General features: G+C 39.5%; 1 protein-coding gene across 6 annotated transcripts in view; it reads right to left on the bottom strand.

Annotated features, from left to right (window-relative positions):
• tnr (tenascin R (restrictin, janusin)) overlaps positions 1 to 24456 on the bottom strand; it is a 180751-nt gene that overhangs the window by 95330 nt on the left and 60965 nt on the right. For all 6 annotated transcript variants that reach the window (XM_030403216.1, XM_030403212.1, XM_030403211.1 and 3 more), the window contains one exon: positions 1612 to 1664. The gene's annotated coding sequence lies outside the window, so the exon portion shown is untranslated. The remainder of the gene's footprint in view (positions 1 to 1611; positions 1665 to 24456) is intronic.

Here is a 24456-nt window from a genome sequence, read left to right as displayed (position 1 = left end):
CACCTGAGGTGAGTTGCGGTGTCGTACAGCACCGGGTGCCCACACACAGCTACAATTAGCTTCTCCTCCTTTGTTGCTCTGAGCGACCGTAAACAACCGTACGTCAGGGAAGTGACGTCGTCGGCTTGAACTCGTCGCTGATTGGATGTCGCGGCGCGATGCCGGCTGAAAAGTTGGATATTCCGCTCCAGACGCTCCATTCGCGCCGCCGATGCCTGAATCGTGTGTCATCGCGCCATTTACATTGATTTTCAATGTAGAGTTGCCGCTCCATTCGCGTCCATCGCGTTCGGTCTGAACGCCCCTTTCCTCTCCTTTTATTATTATTTTTACTGTGAGCGTTGAATTGAAGACTACTTATGAGTCATTTTACCTTCACTTCCATATATTAATTTTATCAATCTGTTGTGTAGGGTTGTATGGGGCGGGGGCATTGAGGGTCGGACAATGGCTGGTATGTTTCGCACACCTTCTTAGACATCAGAGTCAACTAATCTTCAAGGACTTTTTAGGCCTAATTCTTTCAAATCATATCCGCAAGGCATAGTTTGAGACACAAATAAAGTTGAGTAACTGTTACAAAACTGAGAATCTTTACTAAGAGAACTAGCTGGCTTTTACAGAAAAGCTTCTATTGTACTGTGTTTACAGTGGTGGCAGGAAACTGTAGGAGAAACACACGCAGTAATGAATGTCCTCCATTCATTAATGTTAAGTTGAATCAATACAGCAAAGGATCAATTTCTGTTCTAAAAAAATGCAACCACTTTTAATGGCCCATGTCTGTATATTACAAAGACTTTCATGGTTTTGATTTTTTTTCCACTCAAGTTCACAAGCTCTGAAGGATTTCAAGGACTCGTGGTAACACTGTGCCATCAACTTAGCAGCCCTTGGTGTGGCTTGACTGCTTGTGTTCATTTGTAACGATTTCTGGTGTTATCCTTCAGAACTTTTAAGTTTTGCCCATGGTAAAACTGTTGATATCTATGGTATCGATGTGAAAAAACAACCATTCATCCTTGTGTTGACAAGAGGACAGCAGTGAATAGAAAAATGGAATGAAAAAAAACAGAAACCTGCCCACACAAGTCAGAGATGAGATCTCACTGACCATGACATAAACCATTACTTCTTTGTCAGATCTTATTTAATTTCAATCCTCTTTGAGACTGAATGGAAACAGTCAAACCGATACCTCTAGATGCAACCGTACAGCATCAGGTGGTCTACAGCCTGGTACTTACCTCTCTTTGTGTCTGAGTTTGTCCAGACGGGCAGAGATGTGTGGTTGCGGATTTGTTTGTGTGTGTGTGTGTGTGTGTGAGCGTGTAGAAGAAGTGACAATGTATTTGTGTTCCTAATAGACAGCCAGTCCTGGTGATGAATACATACATGGAAATTAGCCCAAGATGAGGGCTAATTGTCTGATTAGATGTGCTTCAGGTTGATAGATGCACAATAGGCCCATGCACATAAAGCAGTCATTAAGGTACATTAGACCATTAAATTGAACATTACACTTTAGCCAGAGGGAAAAATATGGATGTTCATTAATGCGTCTCAACACGTAGGGGGGTGTGCGTCCGCGTCTGTGTGTGTGCACAGTACCTTTTCTGTCAGTACTTTGTTCTCCTGTTGCCAGTCTCGCTCTGACGCTGCACCTGTCCACGAGAGAGGAGAGGCTGAATTAACATTACAGCAATTACACATTTGAACTGCTTTCTCCCAGGCTTAAGAATACAACATTCCCTGGAAGGAATTTGAAATGCAAATTTTCCTCGGTGGTTAAGACACACTCGCTGGAGAACCTCGAGCATGGCGGAAGCGTTTATGACTCCCACGCACTTCACACCATGAACCGAGATTGCAAAGCGCAGGTAGAAACACACATTTAAACCCTTTAAGGCCTCTTCTTTCTCTTCTGGCATTGTGCACAGGCGAAAGCTTTAAGATGTTACTGACAATTAGCATTGTAAGTCAGCATTTGTATTCAAGGAGCGAAACAAACTCCAGTGCCTCATATAATCACAGAGAAACAATGAGACACTACACACACACACACACACACACACACACACGTGCAGCATTAAATACAACATGCAAACAAAAGCATACAAGCAAGTGCCCACGCAAGCTCACAGAGGCATGAGTACGTACACTTTTCCCTGCTGAGAAAAAAATAAGACCATATCGAGGCTCCTCTATCAACACAGAAAAAAGAAAAAGTACTCATTTGCTCTTCTCGACTGGTGTGCTGCTGAGGGCTTTTTGTTGCAGTGCACCTCACGAGGCTCGCTCAGACGCACACACAGGCACTCACGCAAAAACACAAAACCAAGCCCTGTTTGCTCTTGAGGGTGTCTCGCTCACCCTCTGAGAGATAAAATGACATGCTTTGCTGGCCGGGTTGTTTTCAGCTCAGAGGAATTGCAAATTCTCTGAAAACGGTGTCATTTTCACTTGGGTTTCCTCCAGCAAGGAAGGCTGATTAAATAAACAAAGGAACTTGGCTCCACTGTCAGGTCTTCAAACATAGAGAGGGGAAGATACTCATCTCTGTTTGTCCTCTTCATGAGGGAAATCAGCATGCAAATTTGCACTGTTTACACATCTAAGCATCGTTTCTGGAAAATGTATACGGCAATGTATTAATTACATATTTGATTCTTTATATGCTATTCGACCAAAACTCTTATGTAACCAATAAGGCGGTAGCAATTGATTGCATATGACAGAAAACCCCCCCTAAGCTAACCATCAAATATATTTCTTCTCCGTTTCCCTCCAAAATCATTCATGAGCGTTTTTTCTTTCAGCAAGACAACATTGTTTATTGCTACCATCCAAAATAGAATAACAAAATCTGCCACCGCATCAATTATACTTTAGTTAAGTTAAAGCTATTTCGAGGCAGCAAAAGAAGCTGTCAACGCTGGCATTGTATCACCTGATATAGTTGACACGTGAACACTAGCATAAAAAAAAGCTATTTACACTAGGATTGTTCCAATATTGATAGCAGTATTTGGGAAGTTCACAATTTTATGCATTGAAAGGGATATAACATAATTTATTTATTAGAAACAGGACCTTGCAGCTTCCCAGTGGTATCCTGTACATCTGTATGCAACTTATAGATTCTTTCCTGCGCAAGTAGCAGAATATCTATAAATTTCAAGTGAACTGTGTGACTTGAAGGTTAACCCAACATCCATACAGAATTATTGGTATACTGTGGAGAAAAATAATTTAATTAAAACTTTCTTTTTTTTGTTTATGGAATGGGAGTAATGATAATTACTCTGAAATGGCTGATACACAAAGTTCAGGAATTGGAGGAGGAAAAATAAAAAAGCATCGGTACTCCTCTAATGCACAAATTCAGCAGATGCTGAGCAACATAAACATTCATTAGAGGATTCATTGGGGTTGTGTATGTGGCCACCTGGCAGCAGGTACAATATTAGTCCTTAAATTTGTCTGCTGTTTGGTTGCAAATGGCAAGGTGGGTATAACAGAACTTTTGTCATGGAAAACAGCATTTACCTGTTGGAAAAGATCATGACACTAAAACAAAGCGACAATGCTGCAAGCTTAAAACCAAAACAATGAGCTTAAGGATACTAAAATGCTCTGTGGAAGAAGCAGAGGAACTGCAGATTTGTCCTTTTCAAACTACACCTTTCACATACAGTAGCTATCCGAATCCTAGTTAACAGAAAAGCATTGGTAAAAGGGCCTTTAAAGATTGAAAAAAATCATGGTTTCAGAGAAACACCCAACAACTCCAATTCCAAGAACGTTGTTTGCTTTGTTCAGTCCACCCTCCAGGCCGACCTTCTACTTCAGAGGTTTTGCAGTCCCAGTGACAATGTCTGTGACATCATTGCATAACTCCCATAATTCACACTGCAGCTTGAGGTCCTCTGTCAGACAAGAGTATAAAGTGGGTTCTATTTGTAACTTGAACAAATAGAAAATGCATGGTCATTTTTCTTCATTTCTTTCTGAGGCCAGCCTTGTTTTAATCCATGTTTCCAGTGAATTGTGAGATTGGTGGCATCAACTTTCCCATCAAACACATAAAAGTATAGTCAAAGTTTCAATACGTTTCTTTAAAAAGGATATTTACAGTTTTCTCTGCAGTAGCATCACCTCTGCAAACAGACTGTTGCAGTCCTTTTGGGTACATGCATTCAAAAATATGAATACCAAGACGCAGAGAAATGGACTCACAAATCCATATTCTACAGTAATTCACTCACAAACATCACAGCAGACATCTCAAAATGATTTGCATTACCCCGCGCACACACAAATATACACAGGCTTTTTGTGTAACTTCTGTATGCTGTCCCACTGAGAGAAGAGAAAGTTACAGATGGTCCTGTTTCCGTCCTCCGACAGCTTTGTAGCTGTGAAGGCAACACAGCGGAAGGCTTTGGAGTGTAAATCATATTATGTTCCTGCAGTTTATGCTCTAGCCCAGCAGCCACTGAAGAAATGCTGCTATTGCAAAAAATGTGAGCATAAAAAAACGTATGACAAGAGAAATGAATGTGTATAATAAATAATTTGCATTCTTTCATCTTGGTTTGAGCCTAATGAAAAACTAGCAGTAGGTTATATACAGAGGGTTTGGGGAATGGAGTGATGATGTTTGTATAAACAAGAATGAGAATGGAAATCATATTTTGGCATGAAGATCTTGTGAAGTCTTTGAATTCTTACATTTCACACAGCACGGTATGAAGTGCTGAATGGATTTAGCATCCCCTGCTTAGCTACTTTTCTCATAGCTCCCATCTGCTGTTGTTTTATTCTTAGCCATGTAAGCAATTAGTTTTATAAAACTTAAGATTTTAAAAGTTGGCCACCAAAGCACTCAGTAGAGAGCGACATATGTACAGTGTGGATAGATTACGGCATGCAGATCATATTTAATTTGAAAAGCAGTGGCATGTAACTGAATATAATTAGTAATGACTAACTTCGTAATTAGTTAACAAAACCATTTAGTTGTTCAATTCAATCATTTTTACTTTAGAAAACTTTTATTTTCCTTTAATGCAGAAAAGGATGCTTGGGGTAATTAATAATTGTTAAATTCCCAGTAAAGTTTAGGGGTTGGGTTCGTTTAACTGTACAATACTCAGCCTATGTCTTTGTCACAGCACATTTGGGGTGTCATGACAAAACATTTGCGTATATCAGCCAATATATAGACATTTTTCTTTTAGGCTCTATCTTTTATTGCCTGCAGGATTATTAAAGTCTTAAAACCCACAATGTCCCTCTACCTTAACCAATGTGCTTCGATTGCCTAACCCTAACCACATTCAGGGCCCAGGGCGCAATCTTCGATCTCTGTGTTTACGAGTGTTGCGGTCCTCTCTACGCTTTTGACCATCTCCCTGTGACTTCTGCGAGCCTCATAAATCTAGTTATTCATTCCCTAACAAACACATTGCTTCCGAACATAATCCAGCCAGCGATTAAGTTTTTTCAGTACTGGCTAATTGGGGAAAAAAGTTATTTTTGAGTTGCGGGTTTAAAACATGCCAGTTGCCAGAAAGCCTGCATCTGGACGGGTTTAGATCTGTTTTCGTATGCAATGTAATTGCAAATAACATGGCCGAGTCTCCCGAAGCTAAAAACTTCCAGCATATTCAATAAAAACCTAATGTGATTTTAAAATGTCTAGAGATTGCTATTTTTATTTGACTGTGCATTTAAATCTAAACAACACAAATAACTTAATGTATATCATTGTCTATATTCTTAAACCTCAACCTAATTCTAGAGCAAAGCTGCCCGAGCCACTCCATGAATCATATCGGCTTATTGAATTGAAAAAGTATGAAATATCTCAGATGATAGATAGTTGGTATTTAGTGAGGATGGCTCACAGCCACGAGGGAATTCTATGTGTGTGTGTATGTGTGTGTGTGTGTGTGCGTGCGTGCTCGTGTGTGTGTGTGTGTGTGTGTGTGCGTCGATGTGAAAGAGAGAGAAATAGGAAAAACAAATTGAGAGACAGAGAGACACAGATTGAAAGACATTCTCACTTTCTTTCTCACACACACACACACTATTGTACTCTAGAGTGAGTGTGCGTCGTGTGTGTGAATTAGGCTTGTCCCTCAGTGTGCAATTTTTTATCAGCGGACGATCCCATTTCCGTTGTGTTGATGCAGCAGATGGATTCCCTCCCACTAACCATTCATCACCTGCCATACCAAAACCTTCCTCTGCCCCCTTTACGCCAATGAAAAATGGGTTTTTGACCATCTTTTTCCCCAAGAAAATAAAAGTCGTTTACTGTGTCATCAAACAGGTTTCATTACGTGGTCCCACAGGAGCTTTTGGAGCAGAAGAAAGTTTTCATTTCATTTTGTTTCTCGCAGCTCAAAGTGAGAGTGTAAGCCGGGGGAGGGGGGGAAACTTTAAATTGCTACGATCATTAGCAGACAGTGATGAAGCACAAAGAAGAGGGGAGAGATAACATCAACGATTTCAAACCTTGCTATCATTATGAGAAATGCTCAATTTTACTTCAGCATGATTAGAGGTGAATATTGCTTTGTCGACATTTATAATTGCAGCCACGTAAAATTCTGGACTTAATTATTATTGGTCAATTGGTTTTTCCTCAAAGAATCATTCAAAGAAGCAAACAGCCCACAAATCATGAGGTTTCAAAAGACTCAAGGAGAAATTTGAGGGAAAGATTCAAAACATTTAAACAATTTAGAAACTCTGCTGACCTTTTAAGTCTGATAACACCATGAGCCAACATGATAAAAGCAAAGTCGCTTCTTGTTTTGAGTGACTTCTTGTCGCTGAACTGACTTCAAAACTGGGCCTGTCTCATGTTTTAAAATTATTCCATGAATAATTATTTACTTGATAAAGAGGGATTCAATTTAGGGACACCACATTAATAACTCACAGTGGCAGCAATGAGGGCAAAGGGACATTTTTCTCTTTCTATGGAAGCAATTAGTCAATAGTTGAATTTGCGTAGATGTGTTTCAAAGGTCAGGATTAATTTAGAATTTGTGTCAGTGAAAATAATGAAGCATAGACTGTTAGTGACACTGTCAGCGCAATGAGCTCATTTGCGGGATTGAGGGCAACTGAAAATGAGACATTTGTTATCTTTGCAGAGCAGGAAATGAAATTCGGAGTTAGCCAAACTTACAAGAGGGATACTGCCGTTGCTTAATGCCTTTGTGAATGAAAACTATACGGATGTGAGGCAAAACTTTAATTTGTTGTTTTAGGTTGACGGCGCTCAGTAAAAAGGAGTTTCAGGAACATTTCAACTACCGGTACTTATATGACAAATTCGTTTCCAAGTGAAGTTTTTTTAGTCTACAAAGTATTTCCGGAGCTTCACAGCAAAGCAGTGCTACAGCCTGCTATAGCCATTTTATATTTATTACCCTTGATTTTTCTAGTTGTTTAGGAGAATGCTGCAATGTTGCTTTTTTACTGTGAAGCTTTTGTGGACTACAAAACTTCATCGGCATGGGGGTGAACAGACAATTAGTTTTTATTTTTGGGCAAACTTATCTTTTAATATTCAGGCACGAGGAGCAGATACTATATCACACAGCCAAATATTTCCTGAGCGAACTGAGTGTTTAAACCACAGCTGATTCGAATATAGTGTGCCTGACTTAGTTGAGGAGGTGACAGCGACTGATCAATCACATGTGCTTAATTAATTGATAGGAGCAGCATGTCTAAATGTCGGGATGAATGTTGGCTGTCAGTCACACCACAAAACTCAAACTCTGAATCAAGTAGAGTAAAGTTTCTGGTAGTCTTTTATAATTAATTTCAATGGACTGCATTAAATGAATGCAATAATTGTAATATAATAATAACAGAACACAACTGTAGGATTGTGCAGATTTGTGCTCATAACATTTGGATGCTAAATTTCGAAAAAAGTGAACCTCAATGTTGTGCAATCAACATGATTAATACGTTTTGTCCATGCGTCTAATTAATTATTCATGTGATCCAATATACTTGGCATGTGTGCGCGCGTTTGTGTGTGTGTCTGTGTGTGCAAATGTTTTGTAGAGGATAACTTCTGTTCATACAAGTCAGTATGCTAATGATGTTTACATACAACAGTGGGTATCGCTAAACTAACTTCGAATAATGAGGATGCTACATTTGCACACACACACAGACACACACAAACACACACACACATTAGCCAAGCAGACATTAGCTGAACAGAACACTCAGAAACACACATAAAACCACAGGTCTCAGACTCAATAAACCCTTGGAATTGCTGAGCCTTCAAGTCAGACTTTTAATTATGACAGTCATCGATCCCTCGGAGACAGACCGAAGAAGAGACGAGCAGAGATACAGAGGCGAGGTGACAGGCAGCCAGAGAGAAAGTCAACAAGAGAAAATGCAGACCTAGTAAATGAGCGGGGGAGTTGATGGTGCAGATCCAGAGGCTATCTGATGAATCAGCGTGTCAAATAACAAATTAAAAGACTGTAAATCGATATTTTAGCATTAAAGCTTACAAAGTAAAAGCCTTGGAGTGCAGATCAATAAAATGAAGCACACAGGTGCTGAAGCAATGGAAGATCCATTTAATTCAAGAAGTAACAACCTTCATAATTCACACGCAACAGTTTTAAAATTGAGATTTGATTTATTTATTGCATCATTACATTTACACAAGGTAACAAATAAACGTCACTCATCCTAAATGATGTAATACATTGCTCATATAAATCCCCCAGTGTGAGCCGCGTTAAAGATATCATTACTTGACACGGCAACAATAGCCGAGCCAGCATCCTTCATGCTTGTGGGAAAATGGGAACCATTAGTTTCCCTCGCTGGGGCTTGTTGGCACTGTGGGGGAAAAATGTCTTTGACCACTCGGTACCAGTAGATTAAACACGGGACACTTAATACTGTATATTCCTCTTAAAGTCCGCTACATATAGGACCGAAGCATTTCTCAGTGAAGCGGGAGATTATCTCTCTGACAAGCCACAGTGTTCTGTCCAGGAGACCAAGACACATTCACCTGCAAAAAAAAAAGAAGATAAAAAACAAAAAACCTAAAGGCCAGCAGCTTGTTAAATTTGTGCAGAAACAAAGAGTTGAGATATTTCGCAGCACTGAGAAGACTCTTTGCTCTTTCTCTTTTTGTTTTTTTCCCAGGCTCTTAAGTCTCTCTAAGGTGCTTTGTATCACTGAGTGTCAGGCAGAGGTCGATATATCAGTTATTTAAGTTGTCCCGCTAACTCAGATGCCTTTGCAGCAGGTAAATACTTCAACTTATTCACAACTGTTTACACCCCAAAAAAACGAAAGCAGAAACTCTTTTGTCTGCAGAATTACAGGCCCAGTACACCTTTGTTTTCGATTCTAAATAATACTGTTTGCAAAACTACTCAGAGTCCTCATACATTATGCAAGACATTCAAAACTAAAATCTCTTGTGTTCTTTTGGAAAGCAAGGCCAATCACGATGCCAAGTCTTATTTTCCAAATTGGCAACATCCACCGTCGCAGGTGTAAACACTAGTTGACTAATTGTTCACTTAGAAATCAGTGCTTTAGCGCTACGAAAAAGTCTCTCCTGTTCTGGAGGAAAAATAGAGGTCACCGGTGAAGAGGACGAGGAGGACAACGGGATCATTGTTACTCTCATTCTCGACCACGGATTATGTGAGTAGGCTTCCTCTGCATGTAATTTAGGATGCATGTGGTGAAGTTGATGTCGGGGCTTTGGGCGGATTGATCCGTCACTTCAGGGGATTCTTTCCCCCACTGTTTAACCGGGAAGGAAATCATTCGATTGATGCAGATTAGTTGCTGTGGTCAGACAAAAACAGGAGGCAGGATGCAGCATGATATATTTTTTTTTCTAACATTCTGCATTTGTTTTTAGTTTTGAGTTTTGACAAAAACCTTCATCTTGCTGAATAATTTGTCCTGTTTTGTCTTTTGGATATGCAAAGTCTTCTATACAAAACACATGCTTTCGAAAATAAGTCACCTTAAAATACTAATCTCTTTGCTACCATATTAAATTTGATGTTGCTACACATATGTGTTGATATAAATGACTGGAGCAATCTTTCACAACTGGCGAAAATGTAACCCTGAAAATGCAAAAGGCATAAACTTAAATACGTTCATAGCGGTGTTTCATTTTGAGCGCATCAGTTATGTGCGTCATTTTGATGCCCCAAAACTTTCTGGAAAGAAATAAAACAGTTTTGAAATCAGTTTGCTTTTGTTAGAGATGTGTACAGCTGTATGTTTGTAGTTTTGTCCCCTGAGAAATTGAGCCATAGATTCAGAAAACTGTCTGTAAACAACTGTGGAAAACTCATTTAACTTTCTAAGCCACAGCATCATAATAATGTAACATTCAGAAATTTATGGTTTCCTGGGCGTCCTGTGTTTAAAGATTGGAGCTGTGCTTCTGCTGCTTTGGATGAACTGAATCCTATCAACTAAAAAAGGACTGGATGAAGAATCAACAGCTGAAATAAAGCAGCAGAGAAAAACAAGCAATGTGTAGGAGTGTACAGGTGCGTGTGTAAGTGCACATTTAAATAATCTCATTTTCATGTTATTTGGTTGCTTTTTCACAGTGGAACAACACCTACTCACCACTTACCTCAGTTTAAAATACTGTCACAATTTCCTGACAGCAATCGCAAAAAAAAATTCAAATTAAATTTAAAAAGAAAACAAACTGTTACATTTCTTCGCATCTCTACCAATATTGGTTATTGGCTCTTGACTTAATTTTCTGAAAACTCTCAGGAAAGTCAAGTGGCTGTTCTTCTAACTTCTTCTCTGCATCCAATAATCATGCTTTTATATTCTAATAATCAGCGGGAAATGTTAACATGATAAAATGCTGCAATCATAATTGTTATTGAATAGAATATCGCATCATGAACAGCATCGATCAAACAAATACCACTCAACTCCACGGGACACATTCTGAAGCTGGATCACTTCTGTCAACCAAATGGATGACCATGGTTGCCGAGGATGCAGAAATATCATCGTTACTGCAATTTTCATGGCTTGGCTAAAGTTAAGAAGTGAATCAATACCAACAAAATGCGACTTAAGTAAATAGGCTTAGGGAATAAATCACACTATCCACAATGCAAGTGACACACAACGTCAGTCATTGCCGGACAGAAAGGTTACAAAATCCAATCTCTTTGGATAAGATACTGCTGAACGATTTTAGATATTTTCTTTTTTTTTTTTTTTCTAATGTCTCTCCTGCCCTTTCCGATTTTCTATTTCCATTTTTATAACATTAACTATTAAATAACTCCCGACCTTCTCAGGGCCCTCTCTCACTCTCGCTCAAAACAAATCTAAAACTAAAGAGCTCCATTACTCGAGAGCAGCTGGACGTTACAAAGACAATCCCACTGAAAAATTAAATGTGGTATATCCCACTTTATCCAACATGCTGCAGGCTATTATATTGAGTGGCCTGTTAGCAAAATGGTTGAAGTGAACTGAAGTTCCCCTTGATGGGCATTTGCACAGTGTATACTGCTATTTCCAGGGCTCTTTTTGGGAAAGGTAAAAAGGAAAGAAGAAGAAGAAGAGTTGGTCTTTAACGCTCTGCGATTCTCATGAGTGGAATAAAAAGTTGGCCACTCTGGTTCAGGCTCTGGGTTACTTTTTATTATCAATATCTATCTTTTATTTTTGTTTTATCTATATAACTGGCACAGAAACAGATACGCCTGACACTGATTGGCCGGTCACCAGCAATGCTGATCCCTAACCCTAACCCCCACCCTAACCCTAAAAACCAGCCCATTCCATTCCCTGACCAGTCAATCAGAGCATCTGTAGTGTGGACTTGGGATGGGCATTTCAAGAGGAAAAACAAGAGGAAAACAATTGAAAGAATGTTTTTTTAAGACATATTACATTTCCCTCCTGTTTTCAGCACAGTTTGAGATTTGACAAGTGGTCTTTTAGCAACATCCTCTGCTGTCTTCTACTGTTATGGTTTGACGGCACCAAACTGGAGAATTAGCGCCAACCAGCTGTCTGTCAAATTGCTGCAAAATTCATGATATTCCCGTCAATGTAGAGAAGGGAAGCATACCATGTTGGTTTTATGGAAGTAAAAAAAGATTTGGGCAGGGTGGAAGGGTGGGTGGGGGAATTAAATACAATAAATGATGACCTGTAAATCCGGTGTTGTGTTATTGTTTGCTCATGCGTCTCACCGACAAAAAATGTTGGAAGAATGTGCTGCTAAAATGAGGCACAAATGTTTTGCAGAGAAAAAAAAAACAAAACAGGAGTGTCGCTTGGCTCTATTTTGGCAGCACTGGCATCGTAACACGCACCGAGTTGTCACATATACAGCATATTGCACACCTCACATTACACACAGAGTCCCCACTTCCCACCACCACTCACTCAGACTCTTTCTCTACTACCTATCTCTCCTGCACACTCTCGCTCGCATGAATTTATCAGCCTTTAAAGGCAGCACAGTGCTGGTCAGAGGAGTGCAGAGAGGTTAGAGCTGCAGGTCTGGCCGCGGATATCCTGGAGGATGACTGGGATTGTGAAGAGAGCGTGAGAGAGAGGTGGAGAGCACCACTCAATCAATTTCTATTGAATCTCACCCCAGTGGGAACAGGATAAGCGATGCAGACCTCAGGGATGTAACAAGCCTCTGCATTCTTTATATTTGAAGGAAAAAAAAGAAAAAACAGCCAAACGGCCTCACACTAAACTGCAAAATTGCCTCGCAGCACAATCTGGCAGTTTGAATAAAGATTTCAGAAAGCAATTCGATTCTTTAATTAGCTAATGATGATACTTATTCTAACCCTCGAATTATGCTCTGCTAGACGTGAACTCAAGACGATCGATGTAAAGTGCAGTATAATACATACAGTACAATACCCTTGTTATGTCCTTTATTATGTACAGATAGCAAGCAAACATTTAGACATATATTGTGAAAACACTGCCCAATTAGAGAAAGAGGTAGGAAGAAAGAAACACACTGAATCAGAATCAGAAATTAGAGGCTCTGTGGTTTCATATTACAGAGAAAAAGCCTCTTTTGGTGCATAGAAAACAAGACAACCAAAAGAAGCAGGGGAAGGTGTTTAAACACTTTCAAATGTGATAAAAGTGATGTTAATGCAGGCTTAACCATGAGTGCACCTTGAATTTTGAGCAGGTACAAAATGTAACACCCACAAACAACGCCGGCATGAAATCAGTAAATTAGGTCCCGGGAAGGTTAGACGTATTCCAAAGAAATCACGTTTTTAAAAAAAAAGTAAATTAAAAGCCTAAATGAACGATGACTGCTACAGCAGTGACGTATAAATTGACTCTGTGGAGCCTGAATCCAATTTTTTTTGGGGGGGGGGGGGTCATCCAGATTGAAATCAGATTTTATCAAATCTGGACTGCAAAGAAACAAAACAGAGTAGACTACTGCAAATTAAATGTACACAGCAATCATAGGCGGGGTGAATTCAATTTGCGATCAGTCAGGTGTGACTCAATCATTAAACATGGCTTCACAATGTCTGTCTCCATCATTGATGTTCCCCGCTTTGACAGACCCGCTTGATACATTTTTCACCTCGCTTGTTTTTCGTTTTATAAAAGGAAACGAGAGCGGTTAAGTACATATGCATACCAATCTCATTATCAGGGCAAACAGTTGAGATTGATTAATGATGCCTGGAACAGTGTGTCCTCTGTAATTGTTTTGTAGCAGCGGTAGCAATGGGTGATTTTTAGTATTTGTTCCACGTCTATCCCTGTTCATCTCAATTTTGGTTCTAGTGCTATAAGTAGTCTCCAGCACAAGGCTACGTCTATGCACAAGGTTGGTTTTTTGTTTGTTTGTGGTGAACTTAGACAGACAGAATCCCATTAGTCTGTAGTCGCAACATAGTCAATGTCTGTATGTGTATACATCCAAACATATGGAACATCTGTAGAACAGAACTAAAATGAATGAAGCCAGGATAGTTTGACGAGTCTGTCAAAGCTTGAAATCACACACACCTTCAACACTGCAGTTACTGGTTTATCCATGAAATTCAAATGAACGAGACATATGTAGGATAAAACTGGCAATAGTGTTTCTTGTCTGTAACAGAGGGTGGATAACAGTACAATTAATGACAAATAATAAATTGGCTAATGATTAATGAAATAATTCTTTAAGCAGAAATACTGAAAATCTTTTGGTTACAGTTTCTCAAATGTTGATGTTTTTCTTTGTCTTTCAAGTTTATTAACAAGCCATGAGACATCACTTTGGCTCTTTAAAGTCATTTTGCTTTTTGTCTTTTAAATGCAATGTAAACATTACTAAAGTTTTAGTGTCTCATGTCAATGCTCTTATACGTCTGTGCATTTTTTATTTTTCTGATATCTCAACAGACGGAGAGGGATTAATTGATTGAGAAGTCAAAACATTCATCAGAAAAAAAAAAAAAAAAAAGTAAAAATTAGCTCTAGTCCTCATCAAATCACAGTGACTGTTTGGTTTGCATTTCAGGTTGAGGATACGCAACAAAATTGAAGATATTTTGGTTTAAACCCTGAAAAAAAAGAGTGTCTTAAATACTTCAAGAACAGCAACTTTATGATGTGACAGTTGAGGATCTTTGATAAAAAAAGAGCCTCTGAGCTGTTATTTGACGTCATAATCTATAAATAAAAAGTCTTAACTAAATCTTACCACCTAAGAAAGCCCTTGTACTGGACATGCAGACATGTTGTTGTTTTGAAATAGACATAAAGCCAATCCCTTAACTGATTTGAAGGTACCTACGGAAAGACAGCTGCGCGTCGAACTGTATGGGTGCTGCATATGAACTGCATCCTTTTTCTTTTGAATAACAGACCTTCCAATAATCACGGAAGATGGCTCCGCTTGCCGATGAGCGAAACCGCCTTTGAAAAGTCAGCGGGCGCTTTGATAAAAGTTTTTCTATTACCTCAGTTATTCAAGCAAAACCGGTGAATCAACTCTGCATGTTTCAGTGATTCCCGGGAACCTTTTCATACGTTTAACCGTCATCTGCTGGAATACAGATGAATATTTTCAGCCAGAAAGCCATTAAGAGTTTCTATATGAAGTGATGCGCGTCAAGGGTGTGTGCTCTCTCTGGTATCATCGCTAGTATTTAATATAAGGTACGCTACCATTAGAATACATACTTTGAGCATAGAGAATGCAGTTTCAGCCAGCTGGGCCAGGCGTCATTTGTGTTTGCGTACTTGCGTAGGCTGTATAGAGCAATGTTTAAACTAAGGTTGACCTGATACTAAACTGAAGCATGAATACATTATGTGGACGACAACATCACTAATAAGGGTTTTTAAATGCCGCATGCTCATGGCAACTTTGTCCTTATTTTGAGTTGAGTCCCTTGTTAAAGAATAGCACACTTTACGACACAGCCCATGCAGCATGACTCATCAGCTTACAACTATCTTGAGACGTTTTTTTTTTCTCTTCCCGGGACGTGATGTCAGGCAGCCTGGCCCACTTAGAGAGACATCTCTTCAGAAAGAAAGTGACCCTAACGACTCTGCAGTGAACTCGGATTCAAAATACCCAAATGTTATCTTCCAAAAAGCGGATGAAAAAATGTGGAATTCTTTTTTTTTTTTTTTTTTATCTCTCCGTCCCGAGTTGCCTATTTCTGTGCTGTCAGCCTGCTTCAGTGATATTTCTTATACGAAGAACAGAGATCAAGAGTGCTTCTGCATTGATTCCTTTGGTTTGTTATGACACGAAATTCTGCTTCAGTGCTCCCTGCTAAATGAACAAGGCACACATGTTCTCTCTGCCTCACACACACACACACTGATACACTATGACAGATAGCTGTGAGCGCATTACTTGATACAAGATTATTTGTTATTTTCAGACTATCGATTTGTGAGTTACGCAATATAACAAGTCTCTCTCAGAAGCATCCCCGCAGCAATCCATTCTAACATGCTCCCCCATCCGCTGCATTCTAATCATGTGATCAATGTATCTTCTGTGATGCTGACTACACAGAAAGAGAGCGTCATTATCCAGAGAAGAATCCAATAAGAAGACAAATATGACAAGAGCGCTACTGTGAGATGACATTGTTTTATATGTGTGAGCTTCCTGAGATGGAGACTGTGGAGGCACACGGCTCCCGTGAACATCATCCATCATCCAAACATCTGGTAAAAAACCCGAATACATTAGTCTATTTATAGGGATGTATTTCTACATTGCGGGGTCACACAAAAGGCCTACATTATCCTACAACAAAACATGGCGCAGCTGGTATGTCAAGCAGCAATCCTATCAGCAGGGGACGTCATTTACCGATGGGGTCACAAGTAATGGAAAGTAATTTACACCAGGGGCTTTTTTCCATGTAGGATAGCTACAGCACTGCCAGCTCAACTAGGACAAATGGCTGCCTCTCGCCCAAATCACTACGGTAACCTAGGCTGAGTAGCTAAGCAGCCCCAGCTGAGGGCTTTGGAGGTGTAAATGTTTCCCGTGGCTGTAGCCTCAGAAGTATCCGAACGACCTGTAGTGTGAATCACAATGCAAGCAAGTTGTGAACATCTGGTTCCATTAAGATCTGTTGTTTATGAATGTGATACTTGGATTTTTCAATCAGGAGGTTAAGGGAACACATTGTTTCATTGATTGAACATTCATCAGATTTGTGTTTGTTTGACTAAGATTGTAAGACGTGAACTAATAAAAGATGGATTAACAGATGATCAGAAATGGGCACAAATACATTAAAAAGTATTGTGTTACAAATGATAAATACTTGCTTGTTAAATATATCAAAAGGTAGAAAAGGTAAAAGGTAAAAATGTATTTAATTAGAATACAAGTCATTTTTAATTCAAAAAATACTAAAAGATATTCTATACAAACTGATATTGTCACATTTTAACCATTTATAAGCCTCACTATGGGTTGAATTTTGTTGGGACAGTTGTTGAATGGAAACAGACTGATGCTCTGCAATTAATGGAAAATGACCAAAATATTTCATGTATCATTATTTATCATATATCAACAGATGACGATTGTTAAGCCAGCCCTCCATTGATGCATGGTTCCACTCAAAACTAGTGGAAAACCTGGGCTGGTTACATGAATAGCACTAAAGTTTCAAGAACCTTGAAGAGGTACGGTTCAAGAACCAGAGCTAATTTGGTGGGAGAATGCCAGCAGAGGTTTATAATACCATGACACAAGATTTTACAACTTTGAAAAAAGATTACAACAGCAATTACTTTATAATTCACCATGAGCTTTGCAAAGTAAGCAGTCCATATTGCGTTTTCTCATTACAATGTTCTCTACCAGTAAAGTGTGCTACAGTAACCGCTCATGGCAGCAGGGTTAGAAAGCTCAGCGATGGTCTTAAATGGATGATGTGAAACAATAGAAAGTTGTCTCGAGCTTCATGAACTGCATAATGTGAAACTATAAAACTTGTGCTGTAGCTGAACATTTAAGTCCGGAGCACTAAATGAAACAATTCAAACATGCAGGAAGTGAGTTGACTTTTTGATTAACTGTGTTTCTGTTCTGTTTGCCCCAAACTTGCTGAACCTGCTCCCCTGATGTTGGGATCATTTTTACTGGAGTCATTCACTATAATGTGTTTGTGTAAGGCCATTCTAGGTTCGAAAGTTACAAGCAAGAGAGATGCCCCGACCTGCTAGTGCTGAACACATTACACTGCAGTATTGATACCATTACTGTGATTCATTTAATCTCGTTCCTGCAGTAAAGTCCCATATTTAAGTGGCACTGGAGGAAATAAAGATGGTAAAAAAAACTATGTCAAGACCAGTGAGACCTGCCCCGTTACACAGACCTGTAACTAGGCCTTTAAAGTAAACTTTGAAGTGCATTTATAGATTTCTGCACTTAGTAAAGTCATAACCAAACTCTGTAAACTTTTAAGTAGACAACAAAACTTTGATAGAATATGACTAACAGTAGATTCAGTAATGGGTTTTCTTGTACCTCACATTATGAAAGTGGTGAGGGATAATAAGTTAACTTTTCAGACCTCAACAGTCAGGGTATGGATGTTAGATACAAAATCACCCACAAAGGTTTATTCTGTTTTTGGCAAAACTTCCATGTGAATTTTTGTATGTCAACGTTCCCATTTCTCATCATTGTAATTTACTATTTATTCTATGTATAAGGGGCTTTCACATCACAGGTTTCAGTCAAACCTTCAAACATCATCATGTTGGCCTCAGCGGATGCAAATAGAAAATTGGGGAAAACAGAACGGGCTATGTTTACATAGACTATCTACTAGAGCATCTTGTCAGTCGTCGCAAATGTCAAAAACGCAGAGCCTGTCAGTGCCTTTTCACCATAGAAGAAAAATACGGCGCACAGCGTGACAGTAAATAAAGCAAATTAATGCTTCCTTGAATTAAAATTGTGAATGGCTTTAACTAGATAATGGGCGCCTCTTAACAGTTAAGCAGTAAAGCAAGTAATTGCTTTTTCATGGACTCAAGATTGTGAATTTCCATCATGTGGTGGGACTAACAACTCCAATCGCATGGATAGCAATTAAACTCTTCAGTGAACTTCTGACATGGTTCACTTCCAAGGTAATCACATAACTCACTGTGATCCATACTTAATTTTCCTCGCAGGATGTCGATGATGTTTTCTGCATGTAACGTGGCTTTTAAGTTTTGTCAAAGCCATGTTCTGCTGGCATGTAAAGCACCTCCAACTCCATGCAAGGCTGTCTAACAAATCAGGGGTAGTTCTTTTGTGAAGAGCTCGATGGAGTGTGATGTGAATGCAAAAAAACATCAATCAAGTGCTCTCAACTCTAAAACTAAAACAAAGTGATGTGTTGTCCGTGAGAACTCAACATCAGTAGCAGCGATTATCGAAATATGTGCCTGCGTAACTATATAACTTCATTGTGTTTCTCTCTTCAGCTCAGATTTATACTACAAGTGCTGTTTATTTCGTAATAGAAACCCTGTTAAGTAGCACCACTGAGACAAAGCACAGCGCCGCATATTGCCGGAATTCACACATCCAGTCCCACTTCTCTCTCGCTCGCTCCCGTTTTCTCAAATATTTACACCATTTTGCTCTACTTCAGCTGTAATGCTTCACAACTATTCAAATTACAATGTCAAAGTATTTGGAGATGCTGTTTGTTTTTTGATGAATGCTGAAATGTCCTGTTATGCGGGTTAAATATGCATTGGGCGGATTGTGGTGTTTCAGGATTCTTCACTATTCCCCCCCGCCCCCCAAGTTAAACAGACCGACAGTAAACACATCAGGCAAAAGTAACTTTAACACCTGCATAGGCATCTGTGGTATGATTTTGATTATTGTTAAGCAGATTCTTTAAAATAACCAAAGAAAAACCATTAAAAAGTAGTTAAGTTTGGTGGGAATAAGTGACCCAATGCCTAGGTGTATGGTGTCCTGCTTCTTCTTAGCACAGAGGGGTAGGGCGAAGTGTTAGTGGGAAGTGATAGTGTGAATTGTTTGGGTGAAGTGTCAGGGTGAAGTGTTAGGGCTACTTTGCAGAAAAATCACTACAGCTGAAGATGGCATATTGGAAAAGTCTACTTGCGACATACAATGAAAGGGGCGGCTGGGGCTCAGGTGTAGAGCCAGCATTATGCCACCGGAAGGGTCATTGGTTGAACCCCAAATTATTCCTGATGTGCTGGTCGGCACCTTGCATGGCAGCCAACGCCATCAGTATATGAATGTATGTATGAATTACTGTAAGTCAATTTGGACAAAATCACCTGCTAAATGCCCTAAATGTAAATGAAACATGACGTCTTGAAGGGTTGTCCAATTTTGAATTGCAGCTTTTTACCAAACACTTCGCTCAAAAATGTTAAAATGTACAAAACGAGAGTGGCAGCATTAGCATTCTATGAGTATAACAAATAACAATTTGCCCAAGGGGAACAACAGCATAATTATTAAATATGAACATCTTATAACACAAGACTGACAATTGAATAACAGTACTTTTAGGGTTCTCCCATCTCATAGGGGCAGATGTCAACCACCATTCCCTTGTAAGTCTGTTCTGAGTGGCGAGGAGACACTCGAAAATAAGTGTTAAGGCTAAAAATGCACAGAAGAATGTGCATAATGTATATACAGGAACATACAGAAATGATATTCTAAATGCTGCAGATATTACAGGATTGCTAAAATATGCAAATTGTTCCACAAATTCAAATTGTGACCTTTAGATTCATTATATTAGTAGGTTTACTTCTACTGTAAAGATTTAGGGTCCGTTAAAAGCAACAAATGTTCACATAATACCAATGTTAAGAAGTGTGAGGCCCAACCACAAAGGTACCGCAGACTAAGACGTGTTATTGCAAGGTTTTGGGGCCTGGGAAATGTAATAGGTTGTATCCAGTCTGTGACACAAAAAACAGGAGGGACCCGAGCAATCCATTTGATTTCCTGCTGTTTCCATTTTTGATTCAGGCCGAGTCACCCTGTGACCGCTACCATATGGTGGCCTGTCCGACAGCAAGAGCAAATTGCATTACTGGACTGGTCACAGTGAATGGTTGCCGCTAACAAGTTGCTGCTCCATTCTGACCCCTTTCTGTGACTGTGTGTATGTGTGCGCCGCCACATTTGCCTGCGTGTCTGCGTGGCTGTGTGCTGTGTATCCGTGTGTGTGCATGTGATTGTGTGCGTGACCCCGAGTGACTTGTTTCCAATAAGGACATGAAATTCTTTCTGGGAATTTTTTTTTTTTTTTTTTTCCCCCCCAGCGAACCATTTTCTTTTATTACTTCACCTGCACTTCCTTGAGCAACTGGGTGTGCTCCCACGCTGCAGCCAACTCCCAGACAAGCATCGGCAGCATCTATCTTGTGGACAGAAGTGCTGAGTGGCTCTTACTTCTCAGAAGACCACATAAAAACCACAGCAATTAAACGCTATTGGGCCATTCGACTTTGTCTTCTTAGAGGGGGAAAAAAAAGGGGGAGTGAGTGAGCGAGGGAAGAAAGGCAGAGAAGAAAGTGCAGATGAAAGCAAGAAAAGAGCTCTCAACTGATGCTGCTTAACGGAGAGAAAGATCTTTACGTCAGTCGTTTGAGAAAGAGAAGGAGAAATTAAAGAGTGTGAAAGTAGCTGTGAAATTAGAGCTGATGAAGTACAGTACCTGTTCTCAAGGGGACGTGAGAGAGCTCTTTAACTAAGGCATAATGGAAAGTAAAAGTAGACTGCGGCATGGGAGTTACGGCGCGGCCTCCACTTTTAACTAGATTTATAGTTGAAGTGATTCTGCCGGAGCAGCATTGTTGTTCCGCCCTCAAGAAGGAAGCTTAAATTATATTCTGCACTCTTCAGACTGCTCAGCTGGGAAACACTTTTTTGAGTTACGACTTTTTGAAATGTAGGTCTCCATGAGGCTCTTCTTCAAAGTTCAGAGTCATTCATGTAGCTGAGAACATTTTTACAAGAAAAGCTATTTGCAATAAAGCCCACGCCCAATGGAGAAAGTTCAGGGTTCAAAATGTGCTTTATTGAGCTTTCAATGATTTATCTGGTGGTCACCCTAATATTTTCGATGTACTGTGCTGACCCCAATCTCCATCTGTCCCACTGACTGCACTATCAACTCTCGGTATCCCTCAAGCCTAAAGCTTTACAGTCAACCCAACGATTTCAACAATATCAAACCTGTTTGGGAAACTGAGACTAGCTAATATTAGACCAGGAACTCTTAAAAGTTTACTAAATAGTCATTTGAAAATTAGAAGATTTTGAGCTGTATGCATATTCATTAAGGGTTGTCTCCTTGAAATTAGGGATTCAATCGTAAAAGATTTCTAGGGAAGTGGTGTTTTTCCCATCCTGTAGGTTTAAGCCACAAAACCAAGTTAAGATCAGGTAAAATTTTGGGTTTGGGATATATATAGACGAAAACTTGATGCTTGAGTTACTTAAACCAAGTGTTGTGCTCCCCAGAACACGACCGTAAAAAAGTTGCTACAGGGAAAAGCGATGAAACACACCAGTATCAACATTTTACAACTGGGTTAATTAACAACAGTTCCTTCATAATGTTGATAAAAATGTAAGGTGGGTGTAATTTTCAATCAATCAATTATGGTTCTGTCAAAGGGTATATGACATACAGTGTCAACATTTTTACGTCACTATGATTTTATTCAAACTATTCGATCTGGTTCCATTAGAAGCCCCACAACCATCTGTAAAGGAACTCAATCAACAAAATAAATCCCAACAAAACTATTTGGACCGAATGCAAAAATAACAGCCAGCAGAAAGCAATAAATCACACTCCCAACTACACTTCTGCCTTCATTACAAAGTCTAACAGCCTATTTTTTGACATATTAAAGACTGCTACATAAAGACCATTATCAGCAAGAAGTTTTATTTGACTTCGGCAGTAGCCTAAAATGAATCAAAAGCGTCTCTAATTTAGAAAGAACATTGTTGAGCTTTAGCTGTAAAGTACACATGCAAGCCACTTTCCCTCCTTCTCCACCTTTCTCTGACTAAACATAGATCCTATAATTCTGTATTTTCTCCAATCAGATGTCTGACTTTATCGAAAGTGAACTCCGCGAATCCGAACTAAACTTCGAGCAAACAAAGCTCCGTTTTTTTTTTTCTCAGCGTGATGCAGTGACAGCATTAGTGTCAATGCTGCAGTCAATCCCGCTACTGTCGTTTCTGCCACAATGGAAGACCGTCCCCATTCATCACAGTCCGTCTCCATCTGCTCCGAACAACTAAAAATAAACGTGTCCAACCTCTTAGCAGTCAGGATGTGGATGTAGGTACACAGCACAGGACAAAAAAAAAAAAAAAAGCATGACGAGCAGTGAACTAACAATGAAAATTACAAATGGCTGCCTGTCTCATTACCCAAGCAAATCACATTAGATATCCTTCGGAAGCCTAATATAGATGCCGCACTGTGTGCCCCTCTCTCTAACGATCAGTCTTTCTATCCATCTTTCTCTCTGTCCATTGATGTGTCTCCCTTTCTTTCTTTGTCTGCCTTTTTCCACTTTTGTCTCTTCCTGCCCCCCTTTCACGTCTTGTCCTTTTGCCTTTCCGTTCTTCTGCCTCCGACTAAGTTGCTCTGTCTTTGACACTTTCTCTCTTCTCTCTGCTGACCAGACAGATGTATTCAAATGGAAGTTAAGGACAGCGTGATGCATTATTCAAGCCCCTCGCAGGAACAAGAGTTTGGAACAATGACAGGCAAACTCCCGTTAAAGCAGGCAATTTGCTGAGACAACAAATCCTCAGTGAAGCAGGTGAGAGGTGAAAAAATTCAGGAGAGCAGTTGACACAATCCCAAATGAAACAGAATCATTTTTTTCTCAGAGAGCCATCTTTTTAATTTTCAATCATATTTACGCTTACTGGAAGGCTTTAAGATGCATATTTTACGGCACAGCCAGCATAGAACCAGTTTATCCATGGAATTGCCCCATTTAAAAATCACTTCAACTAACTGTACGGATCAAATCACCAAGATTGACACCTCTGAGTTTTAAACACCCACCACACAGTTAGCGCAGGCCAACATGTGCTGTGAGATCAGGGGGCAAAATTGAGTAGCCAGTTAGCTGGCAACACTGAGCCTCAGTGGAAAAACCTGTCACATCACAAACTTAATGTGGAAAATCAAGAGCCTGGAACCAATATCTTGGATACTGCCAAGCTGGCATACCTCGGGGTCAAAAACATCAAACACTGTTTGTGATTCACACTATCTGGATCCTGCTAATTGTTCTGAGAAACGCCATGTCAAACATAGCTGTTTAAACTTAGAGGCTGAGCAGCTGGTTGCCCTTTCAAATTATCTCACTTCAAACGTCCAACACCATGTTCACAGTAGAGTTAGGATAGGATTATTATACTGTGTACATTTGCTTATCCACATCGTTGAATTCTATATTATGAGTATTATCAAAAAATATATAATAATAATATTTAGATTTTATTTTCAGTCTCCTGTCTGTCGGAACATAATATGGTGTGAAATTATAATAAAGCATTTGTTAAAAAGCAAGAAATTGTGTTTTTAAGGTAATTGTAACTGATAATAATCATAATAATGATGATTGTGTAAAATTGTATACTTTGAAACCTTGATGTATTTTTTGAGGTGAACATTTCTTGCTGTTGCAACCCAGGTGCGGTGGGATGATGCACATACAGCATCTGTTTCAGAGGCTTTTCGAGGCAGAGCAGTCTTTTGCCGAGAAGATTTCAATTTTTTAGTTTTAAGACATGGACTGTTTTTGGCTTTGTGCAATCAAATACAAAAG

Source organism: Sparus aurata, chromosome 21 (assembly GCF_900880675.1).
Source record: "Sparus aurata chromosome 21, fSpaAur1.1, whole genome shotgun sequence".
NCBI lineage: Eukaryota > Metazoa > Chordata > Actinopteri > Spariformes > Sparidae > Sparus > Sparus aurata.
The sequence above is the reverse complement of the archived record's forward strand: the minus strand, read 5'-3'. Positions and strand labels throughout refer to the sequence as shown.